Below are 23,216 nucleotides of genomic sequence, written 5' to 3'. Positions count from 1 at the left end.
TCTGCTTATTGTATTAACATTTTTCCTGGAAATGTTTCTCATGATGGCATAATTATTACATTTTTAAAGAAAATATGATCAGAAAAATTTGAATACCATATTGATTTATCTGAAATTATTTTTTCCCGTGCACATAGAGAAATTTCTAACTACAAAACTAGAGCCTCACGTGGTTCCCAGTAGGGAGCTTTCCATTCACCTGTGGCTCACCCTTAACCTCCTCCCCCCAAAGGGAGGAGAAAAGGCCCAGGAGCATTTGTTACAGTGACCTACTTATCTTTATATTCGTGTTGCCACAGTCTGAACTCTCTGTGCCACAGCAGTGAAGCAAGCCCCAGATATGGTAATCATTTCTCTCACTGTTTGCCTTCATTTCTAGCCCTCTCTTTTCCAAATTTTTGGAATTCTGTGCGGTTTTCTGGGATTTTATCTGTTTTCTATTTTGCATTCTTTCCTCATAATTGCTCTGGTCCTACTTCCATTACCCTGGTCCTACCTTTAATCTAAAGCACAGAATTCCATGACTTTATATGATAAGGCTCCCTTAAATAATTTACTCTTGCTAAAATTATTTCACTAAATAACCATAATGAAGGTTCTCTCCCCCTTTGGATTATATCTCAAATTAGAGTTTCGAAAATTGTTTCTATACAAATGTACCTAGAATTCTCTTGGTAACTTATTTTTAAATATATAAAAAATGAAAAATACATTGTAAACTATAAAGCCTATCATTTATATGAATAACATCCACAAGACAGACTATTAAACACTGATAACTGGGTTTAATGATTTCCTTTTCTGTCTACGTTATAATAAAAGTGATGCTGTGCTGGAAATATTGCTGCTACGATAAAGTTCAAATATTTACCCTTATTTTATTAGAGCACATGGACAAGTATGGATGATGAATAGAATATCTGCCTTGAAACTGGACATGTGAAGTAGGTAGTAAATTTTCTTAACTTCATATTCCTCTGCATACACATAATTTAATAGATATCTACTACTGCTACCTACTACTTGTATATTTTTTTGACTCAGGGTTCAGACTTAAGATATCTGCTGCAGAAATAACAGATGTTTTCACAAAGGGCACTTATGGTTTACATTTTGGCCTTTCAAGTCTTTAAGGATGCATGTGCTTATAGAAGTTAGTTGCATGTGTACAGCCTAGCCATAAAGAACACTGAGAAAAGTAGTTAGAGGAATCTATCTAAAGGGGAAGGTTGTGTGCCAAAGACCAGGCAGCCAGAGTGCCATTTCCACATTACATGGTCTTACACTGCCTAATAAGCTTAAACTTTCCAAACAGGTCTATACACACACATGCATGCACACACACGCACATGTAGGTGCACACACACACACACATATATTACTTATTAATTTGTATGAGGTTCCCATAAATAATGATAAATTATAATCCCATTTAATCAGGCAGGTCTTGAGTGTTAAGGAACTGAAGTGACCTTTCTTAGCTCTGATAGGAGGGCATTCAGGCTGGATATAAAATGATCTCCTAAATCTGATCCATTCTGTATAGTATTCAGATCATGACCTTTCTTGTTCTAAGAGAGTTGAAATCAATGGCACAGCCTTTTGTTTAAATTCCACTGACATGACATTGGTACAAAGGCTTCAGTTTGTGTAGAGGTCTCTATCTGTAGAAATTACTATAATCTCATTTAAAATGTACCAAAGACCAATCCAGTCTAAGTTAGACATTTGCTTCAAGAGAAGCTTTGATATTTACACCTACAGTTGGCATGAAACCATTATAAAAGAAAGAAAGAAGTTATGAGAATTTCAGGTTTACACCCTATTCCTCAGGGAAGGAAGGAAAAGATTTAATGGATTGGCCTACTTACAGTGAAGAGACAAACAGGAAAACTTATCTGTGGGATTAGCCACAGAAGTAGAATTTAAATTAACGTCAGTAAAGGGTACATCAATTACCCTTTGAATTAGATTAGGATTTCCACATTAATGAATAAACAGCAGATATTAATTTAGATGTTTTTATACATTAATTTCCAATGAGATTGAAAAGAATGCTGAATATCTTCAAATCAATAGGATCAATTCCCCTGTCATATTCCTCCCTATCAGTGATCCAAGTAGAGATAATCAGATAAGCCCATTTTTATTAGTTTCTACAGGGACTGTAAAAATAACATGAATGTGGAGTGTGCTTTCCTTAAAACCACTCAGAGCTTTCAAAAAAACTAAATTGCTTCCATGCTTTGAGAGCCAATTAAACTCATATCTTTTGAATTGATGTGTTAAATGTGTTACACACATAATGTTCTGTTATGGTTTATAGTTTCTCTTGTCATCTCTTCTACCTACTGTAAGTAAATTCTCTAATGCTGGCCTTATAATGGAATTGTTATTTCAAAAATTAATCTGGATTGATTTCTACTATTATTTAATACTATCTCCCTAGTTTAAGACACTATCATCTCTTACCTGGACTGTAACAGTTAGATTGCCCTCCTGCTATCTTCACACAACTGCCAGAATATGCTTTAAAAATACATGTCAAATATTTTCCCTCTTATGCTCATAACCCTCCAATGATTTTTCCATCTCACTGACAGTTAAAAAATTTCTTAGCTTAACTTGTCAGGATAACCTTTGATATCCCTCTGCTTTAATTCACCATCAATCCCCTCTTGCTCATTCCATCCATTACACTGCCCAGAAAAGCCATCGTCTTTGAATCCTAATCTAACTTTGTGGGGACCTATTGTTTCGGGTGGAACTTTTTGATTGGGTTGGTTCCATGGAATTGTGACATACACGATTTTGGCTGTGACCTTTGATTAGATGGACTCTGCCCATTCCAGGTGGGTCTTGATTAGTTTACTGGAGTCCGTAAAAGAGTTGACACTGAGCTCAGAGGCAGATGTTTGGAGATGTAGAGGAAAATGCCAGGACCCACAGGATCTGCAGAACCATCTAAATCCAGAGGCTGGGAGAGGAGCCCAGCAGATGTGACATGTTGCCTTCCCATGAGATGCTAAGCAAGTCAGAACCCAGGGTTTTGCCCCAGAGAAACTAAGGGAAGGCCAATAGACACTTAGAGAGAAAGCCACTGGAATCAGAAGCACAAAGCAACGAACTGGCAGCAAGGATCTCAGATGCCAGCCACATGCCTTCCTAGCTGACAGAGAAATACCAGACAATATTTGGCCTTTTTTTTTTGGAGTCAAGGTATCTTTCTCTGGATGCCTTAGTTTGGACACTTTTAAGGCCTTAGAACTGTGAACTTGTAACTTAATAAATCCCCTTTATAAAAGCCATTCCATTTGTGGTATATTGCTTTCCAGCAGCATTAACAAATTGAAGCACACTGGATGCCATACCGTTACTCAGGCATACCAAATAAGCTTCTACTTTAGTTCCTTTACATTTACTTTCCCTTCTGACAGAAATATTCTTTATCTAGGTAATCATATAACTCAGCCCCTCATTTCCTATTCAACTCTGCTCAAAAGTCCCCATCAAAGAAGTCATTTTTGATCACTCTACATAAAATAGTTCTGATCTCAACTACTGGACACCTCCTAGACATTGTTAATTTTTTTCTTTGGCACTTAACACAAGGTAACATTAAAAAAATAAAATAAAATAAAACTTGCATTTTCAACTTGCAGTTTTATAAGGAAGAGAATGAAAGTAAGTGTTAATATAAGCAACAAGTATGAAGGACTTCTATGTTAATGTTTAATTTCTCTTTAGGGGTCTAGTGAGATTACTTATTCAACATCAATAAGGAACATTGCTCTGTTTACTTCTAGATGCTTTTCTTACTTCACCTAATCTTCTTCCTCTTCTCTTTTGCATGACATTGTTGTTCCTTGCATTATATAATTTTATGACATTTTGTTTCTAGTCCTCTATTGCTATTTGCAGAATTTTCTTCTTTTTAGATCTGCAACTATTTGAAGTTCATATTCATCACTATTTATCAATTTATTTCAGCAACAGGATGCTTTCCCAACAAATTATTCAAAATCCCTTTGCTTTCTACTCAATAACAAGAAACATCTATTATATATCAGACACTATCTAAACATTGTAGATACCTAGAATAGTGCACACAGCTCATAATCCAGGGGAAGGGAATATTAAGCTCCACCTCTTAAAATAGAAAGACTATCAAATAATTTGTGAATACATTTTAAAACTCCAATATCAACAAACATTCAAAGGCATAGATGGTCTTAACAAAACGTAGGAGAAATCCTCTGGGGCTCTGAGAAAAGAGAAAAGTGAATGCAGACATATAAAGGAGGGACTCCACTATGAGCTGTTCCAGGGGCATCTGCCAATTCCAGAAACCCAGAAAATCACTATGAAGTGTATCTGTGAGCTCATTTCCTAGCTTCTTTTGCTATAAGGCTAATCACGTGTCTACTCTGACCTATAAGTTATGAATGAAAGTAAAGAGTATAGTTTACATGCCAAGATGAGTAATGATCTTCTGTGTCCTCCCAACTTTTCTCTCTTCTCTGTGTAGCTGGTAGCAAAGAGCTCAAAAATGTCAGTTACACAATCAGAGAAGTCTGGGTTTCTGAATCACCATTTGGAGGAGACCTGCTCAGGGATAACTGGCATTTGACTGTGTACTACAGAAAATATACTTTTATGGTATTAAGCCCCTGAAATTTTCGGGTTCATCAGTTACACTAGAGTGCTGTGATCATCCCAAAAATCCAGAAACCTGTCATTTAAAGTGATCTTGTGTAACGAAATGTAATTTATGCATCAATGATTTAGAGCTGGGGTCAGTAAACCTTTTCTGCAGAGGAGACTGCGTGGTCTCAGTTGCACTTAGCCATAATGAATAAGCAGAACTGTGTTCCAATGCATTATTTACAAAAGCAGGCCAAAATCTGGATTTGGCCCATAGGCAGTAGTTTGCCAAACCACAGGCTAATAAGAGTGGCAAAGAAATTGACAATGAAAAATGGTAATGCTGTGGCTCTCATAGCATGTCCTGTCAAAATATTTTAGCACAATTATTACAGCTATGACTTGAGAACCTTGATCAAGTGCCCCCTAAGTCAGAAGATCTACCAGAAGTGGTTCAGCAGTTAGCTAGTACTGACTAAGGTTAACAATGTATAGAAAGAATATAGTGGACCTCAAGAAAAAAAGCTGAAAAGATATCAGGGAATTGAGTACATGGAAACACTGAATATTTTCAGACCCTGTTCTAGTTTGCTAGCTGCCAGAATATAACACACCAGAGACAGATTGGCTTTTAATAAAAGGGGATTTGTTTCATTAGTTCTTCAGAGGAAAGGCAGCTGACTTTCCACTGAGGTTCTTATGTAGGAAGACACAGGGTGATCTCTGCTGGCCTTTTCTCCAGGCCTCTGGGTTCCAACATCTTTCCCTGGGGTGATTTCTTTCTGCATCTCCAAAGGCCTGGGCTGAGCTGCGAGTGCTGAGATGAGGTATGCTGAGCTGCTTGGGCTGTGCTACATTAAGCTCTCTCATTTAAGCACCAGCCAGTTAAATCAACATCATTCATTGCAGCAGGCACACTTCCTAGCTGACTGCAGATGTAATCAGCAACAGATGAGGTTCACATACCATTGGCTCATGTCCACAGCAATAGAACTAGGCATCTTCATCTAGCCAAGTTGACACCTGAATCTAACTACCACAGACCCCAACAAAAGATAAAAGATTTTTAATAGCTTTGGGCAACAAAGAGCTAGAAAATTTTCTCTGTTGCAAAAACTGAGTAAGAAATCACAAAGTCTAGATAGTCATAGTCCCCTTCACACCTCTAAGTTTTCAGGAGTCACCATTGGGTTGAAGAAGAGACAATGGAATCAAAAAGCAAAATTGAATTGGCTAGAAACACATGTACAAGATGCTTACAAAATTTTGAGAGGATCTGTATTACCAAATAAATTACAAGCTCAAAATTAAAAAAAAAAAAAGTTTTTGGAGGATTCTGGTTAGCTGTAGACAATGTAGGCCGTGTAATAAAAAGTCTCTTTGAATCTCTTCCTGGTACCATAGGAAATAACTGTATATCTATGAAGAGTCTATGCAAAACAACAACTTCAATGTTACTTGAAGAGAGAGAATGCAAAATTAACATTGATATTAAGAGAGAATACAATGGATATCAACACTGCAATACCAGATGCTCCCAGCCACTGCTCCTGCCTAGTATCTCAGAGCTTTGTGGCAAGCAAAGGCAGAAAAATTGCAAGGAATATAGATGATGGATGCTGGTTAAGGAGCCTGAGGGTGAATTGAAGCATTCACAGAAAAGATTAAATTCACCCTAAATTTGAAGATACTTGGTTAAAAAAAAAAAAAGCAGATCAGGGAATTGCACAGAAGGGATTTCAAAGTCCATGCTCTTAAAGATAAGGCAAACACCATAAAAAAGTCAGATGCAAGATTAAAGAGACAGGATTCTGATTTGAAGAAACAAACTAGCATAATTTAAAAGGGAGAGTATTTCAAACCTATAATTTCTGGGGGAAGAAAAGAGCCAAAAGGAAAGAAACATCACCCTCTAGCATTAGATAATAAAAGGGAAAGCAAGAAAATGTGGAAAATTCTGAGTTCTGCAAAACAAAGAGATGCAAAATCTGAGGACTTACCAATCGCTCCTCCACTAGGAACCAAATAAACAAATAAACAAAACCTCCTGCTTGGTTTCCAGGACTTTGCTGGAATGACAGAAAATGGTGCCATTAAAATAAATATCTTTAAAACACCCAAATATCATTATAAATCATACATTTAAAAGTCCATGGAGAACTATGGTTGAAAATCATTTTTTAAAGTTATGCAAATTTTCTGAGAAAACATTTCTATCCCCCCCACAAAACAATCATGTCAAAAGAAAACTGTTGGATGGATTGTACGGTATGTGAGCATATCCCAATAAAACTGCTTTAAAAATGAAAATTAAAAGAAATGTAAGTCTATGCTCAGGCAGGATAAAAAACATTCAAACCAACATTTGAAGATATAAAAAGTCACACTGAATCAGAAGTTTCAAAACAAAAAATTGAAATTGACAAAATCCTGGAGAAATTATATATTTAAAAGTTCATTGAAATCATGAAAGAAACAGAAGAAAAATATAAAATTAAAATAATAATTCATAAGGTGCCTAAGGAAGGATATATTCAAATAAAAATGTGATAAAGCACATCGTAACAGAAAACAACCATAGAATGAGAATGACATAAAGAAAAAAAATAAAAAGGGTCAGTGACAAAGTGATAGAAATGGAAGATAGGTTAAATGGAATAATATTCACATTTAGAGCCCCTGAAGAACACAAACACAATGGAACAGAGCTAACGTGGTGATGTTAATTCAAGAATTCTTTCTAGAATTTGAAAAAAATCCTGAATCTATATACGGGGTATCGGGAAAGTTAATTTAAGATGATAAACTTTTAGATAAATTCCAGTAAAACTATTAGATTTCAAAGAAAAAAGAGAAATCCTCAAGGGCACCAGGTAAAACATTAAAATCTTTAAAAATCAAAAGAACTGGACTGAGCATCAGATATTTCTAAACCAACGTACAAAGTAAAGCCAAAATGAAACACCATTTAGCAAAATCTCATTGGAAGAGCATGTGAACCAAAGATTGCAAATCCAGCCAAAATGTTCTTCAAATATCAAAACTGGTGAAAAAAATTGTAACACACAAAAATGATAGGAAATCTGCAACCATCAGACCTTCCTAAGGAATTGACTAGAAGATAAACTTATCCAAACAAATGATGACTGGGAAAATTTCAGAAATTTCTGAAAATTTCAGAAAAATAAAATGTTATTTTTAAAAGATAGCATTTGAAAAATAAAATGAATATGCCCATAAGACTAAAATAAAGGTAGGGATGATGGAGAAAATTGCTGTATAAATGTTATATAGTGTAATAACAGGAACAGTACAACTGAAAATGGGAGGCGAAGGAAGAGAAAAGACTAAAACACAAAAAGCTTATTGTTGCATAAGCAATAGGATATTAAAGGATGCCTCAAAAAAAGCAAAACAAAACAAAAACAAAATGATAAAGCATTCAAGAAAAGAATCAATAAGAAATAGTGGCCAAGGCCATTTAAAGAAGTTAAAGTGCAAATGTAACCCCTAGGTAAAAAATCTTTCAATCTTGCTATAAACCAATTGTTTTTAAATAAAAGACCATAGAATGCACATTTTGTAGCTAAAGAAACAGAGCAAATATAATGAAAGATTCATAATTGCAAAATATTATTGTGGAGTTGAAAGTATTATCAATTTGGCTCATATGCAAATATATGTGTTTCTGTATACATTCAAATTGTTTGCAGGCCAAATTCCAGATATAGATAGATAGAGAGACAAATAGGTACATACAAATTTTACATAATATGTCATGTAATTCAAAAAGACAAAAAAGAATAATAAAGAGAAATGAAAGCATTCCAGACAAAAGTAAATAAGAAGAGAGCAGGGATAGTAACCCTAATATCAAAAAATTAGAACTCAAGGCCAAACACATTAAATGTGACAAAGGACACTTTTTAATGCTAAAAAAGCCATAATACACAATGAAGTTTCAATGCATGATATATTTATCCACTAAAGAATACAGCCACAACCTTGATGAAATCAAAATTAAATGAACTACATGGAGGCATTACTTTAAAAAAGAAAACATAACAGGAAACCTTAATACACCATTTTCATTACAAGGCAGGTCAAGTGGCCAATACAGATAAATAGATAGATAGATAGATAGATAGATAGATAGATAGATAGATAGATAGATAGATATAATTGATAGAGTAAATCTTACAGACATATATCAAACTTAACACCCTGACGATAGAGAATACAGATTCTTCCTAATGTGCCAATGGCACATTTACAAAACTTGATATAGTAGCTCAGAAATGAAATATCACTAACTTCCATGAAGTAGAAATATTGTAAACAAGGCTCTGATCACAAAACAATTACACAAGAATTTTCTAACAGAAACAAAAAGATAGAAATGTCCCTCTACATTGAAATGATAAAACCATCTGAAATTATAGAATTTAAAATTATTAATGACATTGAAAACACTATATATCAGAATTTCTGTAAGGCATTTAAAGAAGTAACCAGAAAAATTCATTGCACTGTACACATTTATCTGTAGAAAAAACAAGAAAATTATAAGTCAAAATGAATTGCTACCTCAGGAAAACTAGAAAGTAAATAATAATAATAGAAAATAAAGTATACTGTTAAGCAATATAAAATGGCCACTTGCATTGAAGATTTCAGGGGCAATTTCTTTTCTTAGAAGTTGGTAACATTACCATTTTTCATTATCAATTTCTTTGTCATTCTCCAAATCTTTACAAAAATCAAAAATAAAAGCAGGGGCTTTCTGGAAAAAAAAAAAAAAAAAAGAACATGTCCTGTAAAAACTGCAGTTTAAACAACATTTGGGAATAAATTTGCATTTGTCCAATAGAGATAATGTAAAAAATAGACTAGCATGATGTGATAATCAACCTGTAATTTCTCCCTGCTTTGTAAGGCATTCCTTCATAATAAGACACTTAAATGTCAACCAATTATTGTAATTTCCCCTTTTGAAATCAACTAGCTGCCTTCATAAGCCAATGTAACTTGCTTACCATTTTGACATTCTTACTTTGGTTTGCCATTTCCCAGCTTGAGTAGTTTCTTTTCCAACAGACTCAATGCTTTGATTATATTGATTACTTTGTTTCCTTTGATGGTACCACATGCATTTTCACCCACCCTTCTCTACCATGCCTGTTTCAGTTTGCTAAAGCTGCCAAAATGCATTTCCAAATCACTGGCTGTTTGGGCTCTGAAGCTTTTTCCAAAATGGTTAAAGGACTCCAGTAACCAACCCCACCTTGAATGTGTGGAGACATATCACCATGGAAACCACCTAATCAACAAGTGCCACCCAGCAATATTGAATGAGGATTAAAAAACATGGCTTTTCTGGTGTACACAATAGTTTTAAACCAGCACATTCCATCCTCTAGACCCCAAAAAGACATGTTCTTTCCAAATGCAAAATATATTCATTCCATCACAATAGCACAACTCCTTAAACAATTTCAGTAATAATACAAATGCAATAAAAAGTCAGAAACAGTTCAAAATTTCATCAAAGTCAGCTCCAGACACAATCTGTTCTAAGACATATTTTTCTTCTGGCTCTGGACCTGTAAAACTCAAAACAAGTTATCTGCTGCCAATATACAAAGGAGGGACAGTCATAGGAAACATATTCCCATTTGCATAGGAAGAAATTGGAAGGAACACAGGGTCACTGTATCCAAACAGTTTCCGAAAACCTGCAGAGCACATTCCGTTAGATTTCAAAGCTGGAAAGTCATTTATCCTTGGGGCTTTAGAAAGAGGCAGTCCCATCCTTTCCTAGGTCCTATGCAGTGGCCCTGTTCTCTCCGAAAACTGGTGTGATGCTTGTAACCTTGGAGGACATTGGGGAGACCATCTTTTCCTTGGCTCCATCCTCTCTAAGCCTCAGCCTGCACCTGGGCCCTCAGCCATCTCTGGGGCACACACACAACTCTCTAGAACAATGTGGGTAGCAGTCAGGCTCTCCCTAGTACCCAGGGAAGATGCTCCACCCTCCCCATAATGCCAAATCACAAACTTCCTATTTTTGTTCTTTATCTCCCTAATCCAGTTAGTTGCATGTGTTCTTCCATCTTTCATTAAAATGATAGTCATTTAGCCTTCCTTCTCAATGATGTCTGGGTCAGGTTGGCATTAGTATTTAAATGATTCTCCTTTAAAAAAAAAAAAACCTGAGGCTTAGAAAACATGGTGTAATAGTTAAATTCAGTTGTCAACTTGGCCAGGTGAAGGCACCTAGTTCTGTTGTTGTGGCCCTGAGCCAATGGTACATGTACCTCATCTGTTGCTGATTACATCTGCAGTCGGCTAGGAGGCGTGCCTGCTGCAATGAATGACATTTGACTGGTGCTTAAATGAGAGAGTGTAATGTAGCACAGCCCAAGCAGCTCAGCATACCTCATCTCAGCACTCACAACTCAGCCCAAGCCTTTGGAGATGCAGAAAGGAATCACCCCAGGAAAGTTGTTGGAACCCAGAGGCCTGGAGAGAAGACCAGCAGAGCTCACCCTGTGCCTTTCCACATAAGAAAGAACCTCAGTGGAAATTTAGCTGCCTTTCCTCTGAAGAACTAATGAAATAAATCCCCTTTTATTAAAAGCCAATCTGTCTCTGGTGTGCTGCATTCCGGCAGCTAGCAAACTAGAACACATGGTCACAATATTTACATTTTTAGAAAGCAAGCTAGTATTATCTCCATACAAAGCACAAAGGTTGATAGGCAGGGAAAGTCAAAGAAGGTCCATTAACAAGATTGAAACACACTAAGCTGCACAGTTAACTGCTGTTACTTGGAGTGATTCAACAATGAACTGCAAATCATGGTTTCTGACATCAGTCATTGGGGGAACAACAGAGACGATCTCAGAGGTGCATAATTGAAGTTGTATCCATTTGAGAGTAAAACCAGAGTTGCTTTCAGCCCCAATTTTTTTTGTCCACCATAAGAGTTTTGTAGTTTACTCCAGTCTCATGTACACATCATAGTAAACTCACCCTATTGGCAGTCAGAGAAGGAGTTTCCTGAGACACAGAACTTCCCATGCTCAAACTAGGACTTTCACAGGTAAACTGGAACAAGTGTTCAACCAGCATGATAATTCCCATGCAACAGCATTTAATAATCCCCAGATGGCAGTAAGATTTTGGGAAATTTCTTTAACCAATTCAAGTTCACATTGTGCACATTACACACAAATTCAAGTTATACACAGTAAAATAGCATACTGTGCTATTGTACATACAAAATCACACATAAATATATGTACTATAGAGCTGGTCTCAGCTGAAATCACTTGTAATTCAGACATTTCAGATGTCTATTTGCATGAAGGACTGAGAAATTTCCTGAGAAAGAATATTAAAGAAGAAGAAATAAATTAAGAATTTTATTTCTTAGTTTTCCAGACTGCTATGACAAATACCATACAATGGGTTGGCCTACACAACAGGAATTTATTGGCTTCATTGGTTTTGAAACTAGAGAAGTCAAAAATCAAGGTGTCGGCACAGCAATGCTTCCTCCCCAAAGTCTAGTGCTGTCTGCTAGCAGTTCTTGGGATTCCATGGCTTTCCTGTCATGTGAAAAGGCAATGTCCTCTCTTTTCTCAGCTTCTGTCACTTCCCATTTCTCTTTACAAAGCCTTCAGAAATCCAGATTAAAACTCGCCTTCACTCAGTTGGGTCACACCTTAACTAAAAATAACATATTCAAGTAGTCCTTTTTGCAATTGGTACATACCCATGAGAATGCAGAGTGAGACTTAAAACATGTTCCCACACTTCAAATGAACTTAGTTAACAACAACAAAAAAAGTCTTGTTGAAGGGACCAGCTAACATGAAAAGTAACGCAAAAAAAAACTTGCTAGGTTTAGACTTCTCATACTTCTTTCTGGATGTAGGGCTACAAGAAATCTAACAACTTAAAAAAGATCTGGTACATAAATAACTCTGGGAGATTTGGGACCATAAAGACAAATGATATGCACCCCTTTTGCAGAATGTAACACAAAAAGGGAGTGAGCCATTCTCACTCAATTCAGAACACAGCATGACACAGAAAGGAAGCCTCATTATGCAACTCCAAGGAATCTGAATAACTGCACATGGCAGCCCTGACTCCCAAGTGCCAGTGAATTATCAGGCATGTAAAAATGCTCTGTAGTGGCCAGACCCTCTCAAGAAGAGACAGACAGATTTGATTTAGATGGTGGTGGTTGGCAGAGCACATGGGTATGAATCCGAAACTGCAGTGCCAAGCAGATTCTCTGGGTCTAGGTTAAAGTTATATAGCTATAATATGACAATTAGTTCAGATATTGATAAGATATCTTATTAACTATAATAAGATGTCTTATTAAATAAAATTACCAGCAGGTTTTTTCTTTTTTCTTTCTCTGGGTACTAATTTGTAGCTCTCCCTGACAAAACGCTTCTTCAACATGATTCTAATTCCCACGTAGTGGCAGCAAACAGGGTGGAAGCAGCAGGTGGAGAGCTGGGCAGGCAATCAAATTCCTTTTGATAAATGCCTCATGGCACCCTCCAGCTTGAGAGGAAATCAGTTACCTGTCAGTGGTGTGGAATGAAATGCTTAATGAAGCTGTCAATGCAAAGCCAGGATGTATACGCCTTCAGTGTGCTCCCATCTTTCTTAGGCACTGGAGATGATTCTTCTGAAGTTTTCTGGGCTTAAAGGGGGTATAGTGTTTCTAGTTGTTTATTGATATTTGTAGTTAATCTTGGGTATGTAGGAGTATTGGGTTAAGAAAAGTAATTCAACCGAGCTAATCTAAAAGTAAAGACTAAAAGAGATCTGGAAAGTGAAGTTGTTGACTTCACAAAAGACTCTCCAATTTTATTCATTAATATTGCGTTCTCTAAGTATGCCTACATCATCTTTGACTTGGTAGAGAGTATTCTTTTCTTTGTATTTGTATATAAGCTGGACATTATATTTGTATTTAAAATATTTTCAAAACATTTCCCATATTTCTCTGAATATGCTTCAATTTCTAATTGTTACTTTCATCTCCCTGACCTTGGCAGTCAAATTCAATATGATTTATATTTCTCTTTTGCAGGCACCTCTTTCTTGCTCTTAAAAAAAAAAAAATCCTAAGCAAAACTACCTAATTTAGGAATTAACTAACTGATAGATATTATTTTTTTATTTAACCTGCAATTTTTCTGTTGAGTGAAAATGTTTCTCATCAATCAATTTAAGAAGTATGGGCAGGATCTCCAGCAAAAACAAATGGAAAGGCTGAGTGAGAAAGGGACAGGAATATTATAGGGCCAACGCATCTCTGTAGACCATTAAAACCTTTTAATTGCTTTATTTACTTCTGTCAATCCAGCTTCACTTTAACTTAAAAGTGAAAAACTTAACTTTAAAGTCAAAAACAACTTTAAGTTTTTAACTTAACCTTAGGTTTAAAAATTTAAAGTTTTAAACTTTCTTTATATTAAGGCATGCCATCCTTAAAAATTCTAAACCAACCATGCTGGGGACCTGGGTTCAATTTCCGATGCCTGCCTATGCAAAAAAGAAAAAAACAAACAAAAATTTTAAACCGAAATTTCAATTGGTAAGTATTTGGGTAGATATTGATTTCCTAAAGGTGGAACCTTGACTGTGTTAGTCTGTGTTCAAAATGTTTGGGCTGGTAATGTCAACACGTATCTCTTCTAAAAACAGAAGTGTCTCCTCAGTAACAGTGCAGATTCAAGCCACCCTATTGAGCTTTGGGTTCTAGCTCTGCCAAGTTAATTGAAAACTACATTAACCTTTATTTACCTTTGTTTCTTCAATTTTAGAAGAGGATAATAAAAGTGGTTACCCCATAAGATTGCTTTTAAGATTAATTAAGTCAATACATCTAAAATACCTCAAAGAATACCTGGTGCAGAATAAGCATTAGCTTTTTATGATAAGGATATAATTAAAATGCAATAAAAAATTGCGCACCCTCAGATCATCCCACAATCTAGGGAGGAAAATCAATTTCCTAAAGTTGATCCCAGCAATAAGCAGTCTACTGATGTATGATATTAATAATTTCTCAGAGGTTCTTTGTTAAATAAAATCAAATAAAAGTGCCCAAAAAAGTGAATCACTGGTTCACTTCGAAATTTTTTCATCATCATAGGCATGATGTCTATAAATAACTGCACATTTGTTTAACTTTGATTTATTTGGCTTTATGTGAATAGTGGCTTTCTGACATTCACTATACATTATAATAATCATATTATTATTCTTTGTATCTCAAGAACTCCTCCTGATAGGAGCCAGTCATATTGATATGGAAAGCATAGGGACCTTTTTCTGTAAAGCACAAGGTTCTGAATATTTTAACTACTATAAATATTGCATTAGGGACTTTTCTGCTTGTCTGGGGTAATGGAAGAGTAATGGAATTGGGAGAAAAGTGGGCAAGATTTTATCACTTGGTAGCTTTACAAATATCACTGGATACTTTTTTTCTTCCTGAATCATGCCGAGATGAGGATGTTGCCTAATTCCCATAGCATATGATGTCATAAGAGAATTAAATCTCCTTATATTATGCTTATTTAATGTTGCTAACCCCATCTAGTATTCTTTTGCAGTATTCCTTGAATCTAGGGGTCTAAGTTTACATTTTGAATGGTCCTTATAGCTCTAATAAACTCAGAAATGTGTCATTTAGGGAAAAAGTTGTCCTAAGCTTGCACCAGAATAGCATCATCACCTCCCCCAAATCATTCTCTTTCTAACTGTCTTTCCTGCCTAAATATAGTATATTTTTAATGAATAATTTCTTAAGCTTAGACATCTCCACAGACTTTAACATTCCTCTAATTAAAATGTAATATTCTTAACTTGTAAGTGGCCATTTTTAGATTAGCTATTCATCAGCAACAACTTAAATTATAAGCTTATATGTTACCAATTTGCAAACACTGGGGATAGAGAACCTTCAAGAATGAGCCACAGGATAATTCATCAACATTAAACCCATAGAACATTAAATTGGATGACACCAAGATAAACATTCTAAATACATTATTTTGCCTGAAGCTGCTTTCTTCTTGTCATTTATGCAATCCAAACTGTAATCAAAATAGGTAATTTAATGCTGATACATTATTCATTGACACATATCAAGCTCTTGCAAAGGGCTTGGTATATAGTAGGAAATGATAATTACTTATAAAAAGTTTGAATGAATGAGTGAATTAATGAATAAGTGAATGACTGTAGGAAGCAGTCTTGGTTGCTATAATTATTTCACTTGGAATGTGACCTGGACTGATGTTTAAAACTCCATTAGTTCTTCAAAATACAGCTATTACTTCCTTTAATAAAAAGCAATTTTTTGGTTCCAATTGACAAAAATGGGGACATAACACTTCAAAGTGCTGCCCACCCACAGAATCTTTGAACAATTAGTAAAAACTGGCAGACCTGTCTTCCTCAAAATGCCAGAGAGTAGTCAAATTGAGTGAGGGCTGACAATAGGAGAAGCACATGGTACCCATCTTTGGCCCCTCCCCACCTCCACCCTCATGAGGTGTGGAGCCAACCTGTGCTCCCACTGTGGTGGGGACCTCGGTCTGTTCTGGAGAGAGCAGAGCAACCCTATGTAAATACTGGGGTACCTGTGTTTTATATGTACCCCCCAAAAAACATGTTCTTATACTTAATTCATTCCTGTGGGTGTGAACCCATTTGTAAGTAAGATTTATGATGCGGTTATCTCAGTTAAGGTGTGGCCAACTCAGTCAGTGAAATGAAATTCAGAGAAAGCCACAGGAAGCAGGCAAAAGCTGAAATGCGACAGAACCCTGGAGAGAAGAGCGGAGCAGGAGAGGCTACTGTATGCATTGCCATGAGCTTTAAGTGATCAATTAAAGGATATAACACTAGCAGTCCTTAATACTGAGTCACATTCAATACCAAATTCAATACCATTCAATCATTCGTTTTGATTAAAGTGTCCATCTTGGTATCATTTCCTTCTTTCCCAGAGAGATTTCCTTTAACAGTTCTTTTACTACAGATTTTCTGGCAGTGGATTCGCTCAGTTTTTGTTTGCCTGAAAAAAACATCTAGACTTCTCTTTTTTTTTTCCACATGGGTAGGCACCGGGACTCAAACCTGGGTCTCCGGCATGGCAGGTGAGAACGTTGCCTCTGAGACACCATGGCCTGCCTGCTAGACTTCATTTTTAAGGATATTTTTTACTCAATAAAAATTTTGGATCAACAGTTTACCCTCCCTTTAAAAATATTTCATTATTTTGGGGCTTGAATTCTTTCTGACCAGAAGTCTGCACTAATGCTTATCTTTTTCCAATATAAATAATGTCTTGGGCATAGGGAACTCAAGGTTTTCTATTTGTTACTGGCCTTCAGTAATTTAATTGCCATGTGAGTGAGTGTGTTTTGAGTGTTTGTATATGTTTATCTCGCTTGAGGTTGATTGGGCTTACTGGATTTATGGATTTATAGCTTTTATCAAATTTGAAAAATTTTAGACCACTACTTTCTTTTTTTTTTATACGGGCAGGCACCGGGAAACAAACCCGGGTCTCCGGCATGGTAGGCAAGTACTCTGCTTGCTGAGCCACCGTGGCCCACCCCCACTATTTTCTTGATGCAACTTTCTTGGGATATATTCACATGCCATATAATCATTCAAAGTGTATGATCAGTTTCATCACATACTTGTGCACTCGTCACTACAATTTTTGGACATTTTCATTACTCCAAAAATAATTTATAAGAATAAAAATGAAAAAAAAAAAGCCCAAAGCATCCTATACCCCTTATCTACCTCCCCTATTATTTATTCATTGATTGTACCCATTCATTTACTCATCTATCCATACATTGAATAAAGTGAGTGCCAGTTGCAAGTTTTTCACAATTACACATAGACCAATGTTCTTTTCAAATATTTTTTTTAATCTATCCTTCCTCTTCTTGTACAAACTTCAATAACATGAATATTATGATGCTTGATCTTGTCACACAGGTTTCTGAACCTCAGTTAATATTTTTTTCTGATTTTCTCCAGCTCTTCAATTTGGATAGCTTCTATCACATCTTCAAGTTTACAGATCTTTACTTCTAGTGTCTTAACAGTTAATCCATTATTATAAATCAGTGAATTTTTCCATTATTATATTTTTCAGTTCTAGAGGTTCCATTTGGTTCTTTCTCCTTTTCTATCCCTTTCTGCCTATATGTGCACGTGTATGTTTGTATTTATTTATATATTTATATATTTACCAATATCCTGAAATTATATGATTTCATTATATTGGTTTTTCCTATAAATCCCTGATTGTATATTATTTATAGGATTTGTTTTAAATCCCTCTTTTATATCAGCTCTGTCATTTCTGATTAATTGATTGCTTTGCCCTTGTTATAGAGAATTATCCTTTTTCCCAAACTATCATTTTTTATTAAATTCTGCACATTGTAAAAATTACATCACTGAGTGTCTGGAGTTTGTTGTTGCTGTTTTTCCTCTAAAGAGCTTTGCTTTTTTACAGAAAGTTATGTTACTTCTGGATCAGTTTGTTATTTTTAAAGCCTGCTTGTAAGATTTGATGGGGTGAGTCTAGAGAATGCTTTATTCGAAGGATAATTTAGTCCTACTACGAGGCTGGAAACTCAGCACTCTAGCTGAACAGAGACTGATGCTTCCTTTAACCTATGTGAGCTCTAGGATTTATTCAACATGCAACTTCCTTGTTGTTTCTATTGTTCATGAAGTTTCAGCCTATACGTTCATAAAATATCACTCAGTGAAGAGTCAAGGGGTGTCAATTTAGATGTCTTTGGGATTTAAACCTTAGGAGGTCTTTTTTTCATTGCTCCAGTCACTGTGATATTCTCAACCATGATGGTCAGCTAGCTCAGCCTTCCCCAACTCAGATCTCTCTCCTCAATTCATCTCCTCAACTCAGTGAAAGAGCTAGGCTATGTTGGCTTTCTTCTCTATGACTCCAGAGTCTAAAAATTGTCTCCGGACAGAAATCCATGGTGATCACAGAGCTCACCACTTTGACTTACTAATTTTTTTCTCTCAGGGATGAATCCACACCTTCCGTTGTGCAAAACCAGAAGACTATTCTTCCGTAACTTGTACAGTTTTCTAGTTGTTCATGGTAGGAGAGTTAGTCCAGTTCGCATTACTCCACTACAGTCATCAAATAAATTCTATTTCTCTCTTTCTAAAATTTTGAAGTCTAGCTCATTTTCAACATTATGTGGATGAAATACGTTTATATACCAAATCTCATTGTAAACTCAGATCATAAGCTGTTATTATTATCACAATGTATATGGAAGACATAACTGGTTGCTTATGCCAAAACCCTCTATCATGTCTTCTTTTGAGAGAGTCCTTATTTTAGGGTGATTTTAATCCTCACCATATGTTCAAAGAATGGTAATCCTCCTGCTCTAGGTGGTAAATCATAATAGGTCCAAGCCACCTGTAATTTTGTTACTTGTGCCAGTGAACTGAATATTTTCCATTTGCCTCCATGCCTTCTCTTTTTCACCTTACTCTGTGCCTTTGGTTCTTGTTCTCTATGGACTCAATCATCCATATTTCCTTGTCTTTTGACTTCCAAGTGGATTTGGTCGATTGGAAATAGTGACGGGAGACTGAAGGATGGGATGAGACTCCTTCCCTGCTGAGCTGTTGTTTGGTTATGGTTTTATTTCCCTTTCTATAAAACAGTTCCTCTCAAGTGGACCTTCTTCTACAGCTCCATAATTCTCTGGGTTCTGGTAAATTCTTCTTTACTTACCCTTTCAGCTTGGGGTAGGGACTGTTTCTAGTCATTCAATACTTCACTATTTCTTCTCAGTTCTCTTAATTCTTCCGAAAATATTTTCTTTGTAAATATTTCTTCATTAAGTTTAACTTAATTACACTATTTCTAGGACTGTCTGTTTCCTGCCAGTGTCTTAAAAGATATGACACGTGACTGTAATTTGTACTATACTACTGCAATCATATAAAAATATATTAAGCACTGTTTAACTGCTATATGCAAAAAATTAAGGAAAACAGATCAATGAGCACAACTTGGCAGTAAATTGTCAATGAATGAAGTTCTGTTAGCATAATCATAAGGTGAATAGTTGATGTGGATGTCTTGAGTAAGACCAAAGTTGGTAAATGGATGAACTTTTAAAATTATTCAAGAATTATATAAACTGGCAAACATAAAATGTCTTAGACTACATTCTAATCTAAATAAATCAAATAGTTTCACTTCTATCAAATTTGAAATGAAATATAAGAAAAATATATTAATACTTTTTAATAAATAATTATATTCACATTTTAGTTTTTAAGACTAGGAAAAATTAAGTCCTGATATGCAATACTTTCATTGTCATTTAGACCTAGCTATTTCATAATTTGAAGCTGTCCACTAATATTATGTCCTCAGTTGTACAGAAATATATTTTTAAATTATGAAACACAACATTTAATTAACTGTATGATGAAATTACTTAATTTTATTGTGATGTGACAGATTCTGAGATGTGCTGCCCAGTCCCACCAGAAAAAATAACACACTGCTCCTCTGCAGGGTTTATGGTTAACTTGTAGTCCTCAGCTGTTACCTCCTTTGGGTTCTGTCTGAACTTTTGGGCCATGCTGCTAAACCATTACTGCTCATATGGGACTCTTTGAATGGGCTCCCAATATCCCAATTTGTTTAGCAGAAACAAAAAGTTGATCTCATGTTTGGCTTCCTGGAGAATCCATCTGGCACATAGGATCAGAGTCTGTGATATCTGAGAAATAAATTGTTTGAAATTTTCTTAGTCTCTTTGTGAATGAGAATGAGGTAAATTGTTAACATATTCTATATGCAGTTGAAAGGAATGAGACCACACATATTTCAAACATAAAATATCTAACTCTGCACACTCAAATGACCTCAATGCAATGTTATCCTTAGAGTAATAAAGACCCCTGGAGTTTAGAAGGTAATCTTGCATACCATTTCCCACTCAAAAATATAAGAGCTCCTTGGAGAAATGGCTGATCCCAGTTCTCATCTAAGAATGATGCAAAGCGCCTTCTTGTGAAAGAAATCATAGAAGTTTTCAAAGACATATTTGACTACTCTAAAGGAGCACAGGAAATAAAGGACAGTTATAATGTAAGTGTCATGAAAATTTAAACATTAAAGAATTTATTATTTCAGTCAATTGAAAATTTTGAATAAAAGAAGTCCATGATTCAGGATAAAGAAATATCCTTTCTAATAATTTTTTTTCATTTCAGTTACTGTAACTTCTAGCACTAAAATTTCTGTTTGGATATTTGTCATAATTCTATCTCTATACAGATATTTTCATTTTGTTCATGCATTGCTTTCCTGAATTCCTTTAGTTCTTTGTCCCTGCTTTCTTTTAGCTCCTTGTTTTAAAGTCATTGTCTAGTAAGTCCAATATCTGGGCTTCCTCAGGAATAGCTTCTGTCACTGTATTTTCTTCCTTCAAATGGGCTGTCCTTTCCTGTTTCATTATATGCCTTTTGATGCTTGCTGAAAACTGGACATTTGGATATTATAATGTGGCAACTCTGGAAATCAGGTTCTTCCCATTCTCATGATTTGCTCATTATTAAGTTTCTTTTCCATACTATTTTTGCAAAGAGTTCTATTACTTGTGGCCTGTGGTCACTGAAGACTCTGTTCCTTTAGTTTGTGTTCAGCTAGTGTTTTAACATCAATTCTTCTGAACTCCAGAATCTATAACAAACAAACAAACAAAAAATTAACAACTCTCCCAGCTTTGCAGATTGGCCGTGTGCTGAAGGATTTCTTGAACACTTACCCGGGCTTGCAGTGAGCTTAGAGGTAAGTTTGCCTGAGTTGAAAGCATGAGGTCTTCTTAGTTCCTTTCTGAGCATGTTTCTTTACCAAGATATAGGTGTGATTTTCTAAACTCCCCTGTAAACAAGGGTGCTTTGGAATGTCATAATTTCCAAAAACAAAACCTCTCTCGGGTTTTCCTGCCAGACTTTAGGCATTGTATGTAGCAACCATAACTTTTGCATCAGGTTGTTGTGGATTGTTCATTCTTCTTAAAATTTGTCATTTGAGCAATGACAATTACCTTTTTGCCCTGTGTGAGTTCCAAGATAGGCAAAACAGAGATGAGTGCCTTGAATGAGAGGGGCTCTAGACAATTTAGAATAGGCAACACAATAATTGCAACTAAGGTCTTCTCTGTTCCCTCCAGAACCAGACACTAGAATCCCACACTGAAAACATGATCTGCCATCATCAAGACTACAGAAAAGGAGTAATACAAAGGCTATTAAAAATGCCACAAAACTTTCCTACCATTTTTAATTATTGTTGTCTTATTGTTTTATTGTGAAATACAATATTGTATCAATTTGCAAGCTGCTGCAATGTGATACACCAGAACTGGAATTCCCTTTTACAAGGGAATTGTAGAAGGGTATGTAATAAATTACAAGTTTACAGTTCTAAGGAAGTGAAAGGGTCCAAATTAAGGCACCAACAAGAGGTTACCTTCACTCAAGAAAGGTCAATGGGTCAGGAACACCTCTGTCAGCTGGGTAGTCATGTGTCAGGCATCTGCTGGTCCCTTGCTCCTGGGTTCCATTGCTTTCAGCCTCTGTTCCTGTGGAGTTCCTCACTTTGCTTCTCCAGGGCTGGCTTCATATCTTGGCTTCCCTTGGCTCTCTCCAAGTTTTGACTTGCTTAACATCTCATGGCAATGTCTGCTGGACTCTAAGCATCTCCAAACATCTGCATCTCTGTTCTCCTCGTGTTTGATTCTGTGTCAGCTCTGCTGTGACATTTCTGTCAGCTCTGAGGCTTCTATCATCCCTCTCATTTATGACTCTTTCCAAAATATTTCCTGTTTTAATGGACACCAGAAAGCTAATCAAGACCCACCTGGAGTGGGTGGAGTCACATCTCCATCTAATCAAAAGTCACACCTGCAATTGGGTGTGCCACATCTCCTTGGAGATAATCTAATCAAGTTTCCAACCTATGGTGCTGAATTAAGATTAAAAGAAATGGCTGCTCCCATAAGATTGGATCAGGATTAAAACATGGCTTTTCTGGGGTACATAATATCTTCATATCAGCACAAACATATGTACAAAAAAAGCAATAAATTTCAAAGTATATTGTACCAAGTAGTTATAGAATAGATTTCAGAGTTTGGTATGAGTTACAGTTCCATAATTTTAGATTTTTCCTTCTAGCTGCACCAAGGCACTGGAGACTAAAGGAAACAGCAATATAATTATTCAGCAGTCATACTCATTTGTTAATTCATCTCTTCTCTGTTATAACTCCTCTTTCCCCTTTGATCTTTCTTCCAATTTTTAAGGGTATGTGGAATATGACCATTCTAACTTGTTCATGTTAGAAAGAGTGGTTGATAATATGGGATAGGGGGTTGGAACTAGTTGATGTTCTGGAGAGGCTGGCCCTACTGCATTTCAGC

The 23,216-nt window shown here is 35.9% G+C and overlaps 1 long non-coding RNA gene across 1 annotated transcript in view; it reads left to right on the top strand.

Annotated features, from left to right (window-relative positions):
- Positions 1-22,066, top strand: part of LOC143686535 (uncharacterized) — a 29,594-nt gene extending 7,528 nt beyond the window's left edge. Inside the window, exons 2-3 of the long non-coding RNA XR_013177251.1 lie at positions 21,522-21,580; positions 21,966-22,066. This is a non-coding gene — a long non-coding RNA (uncharacterized LOC143686535). The remainder of the gene's footprint in view (positions 1-21,521; positions 21,581-21,965) is intronic.
- The last annotated feature ends 1,150 nt before the right edge of the window (positions 22,067-23,216 follow it).

The sequence above is a fragment of the Tamandua tetradactyla genome, chromosome 1 (genome assembly GCF_023851605.1).
Source record: "Tamandua tetradactyla isolate mTamTet1 chromosome 1, mTamTet1.pri, whole genome shotgun sequence".
In the NCBI taxonomy this organism is placed as follows: Eukaryota; Metazoa; Chordata; class Mammalia; order Pilosa; family Myrmecophagidae; genus Tamandua; species Tamandua tetradactyla.
Note: the sequence above shows the minus strand (reverse complement) of the source record. Positions and strands in the feature narration are given on the sequence as shown.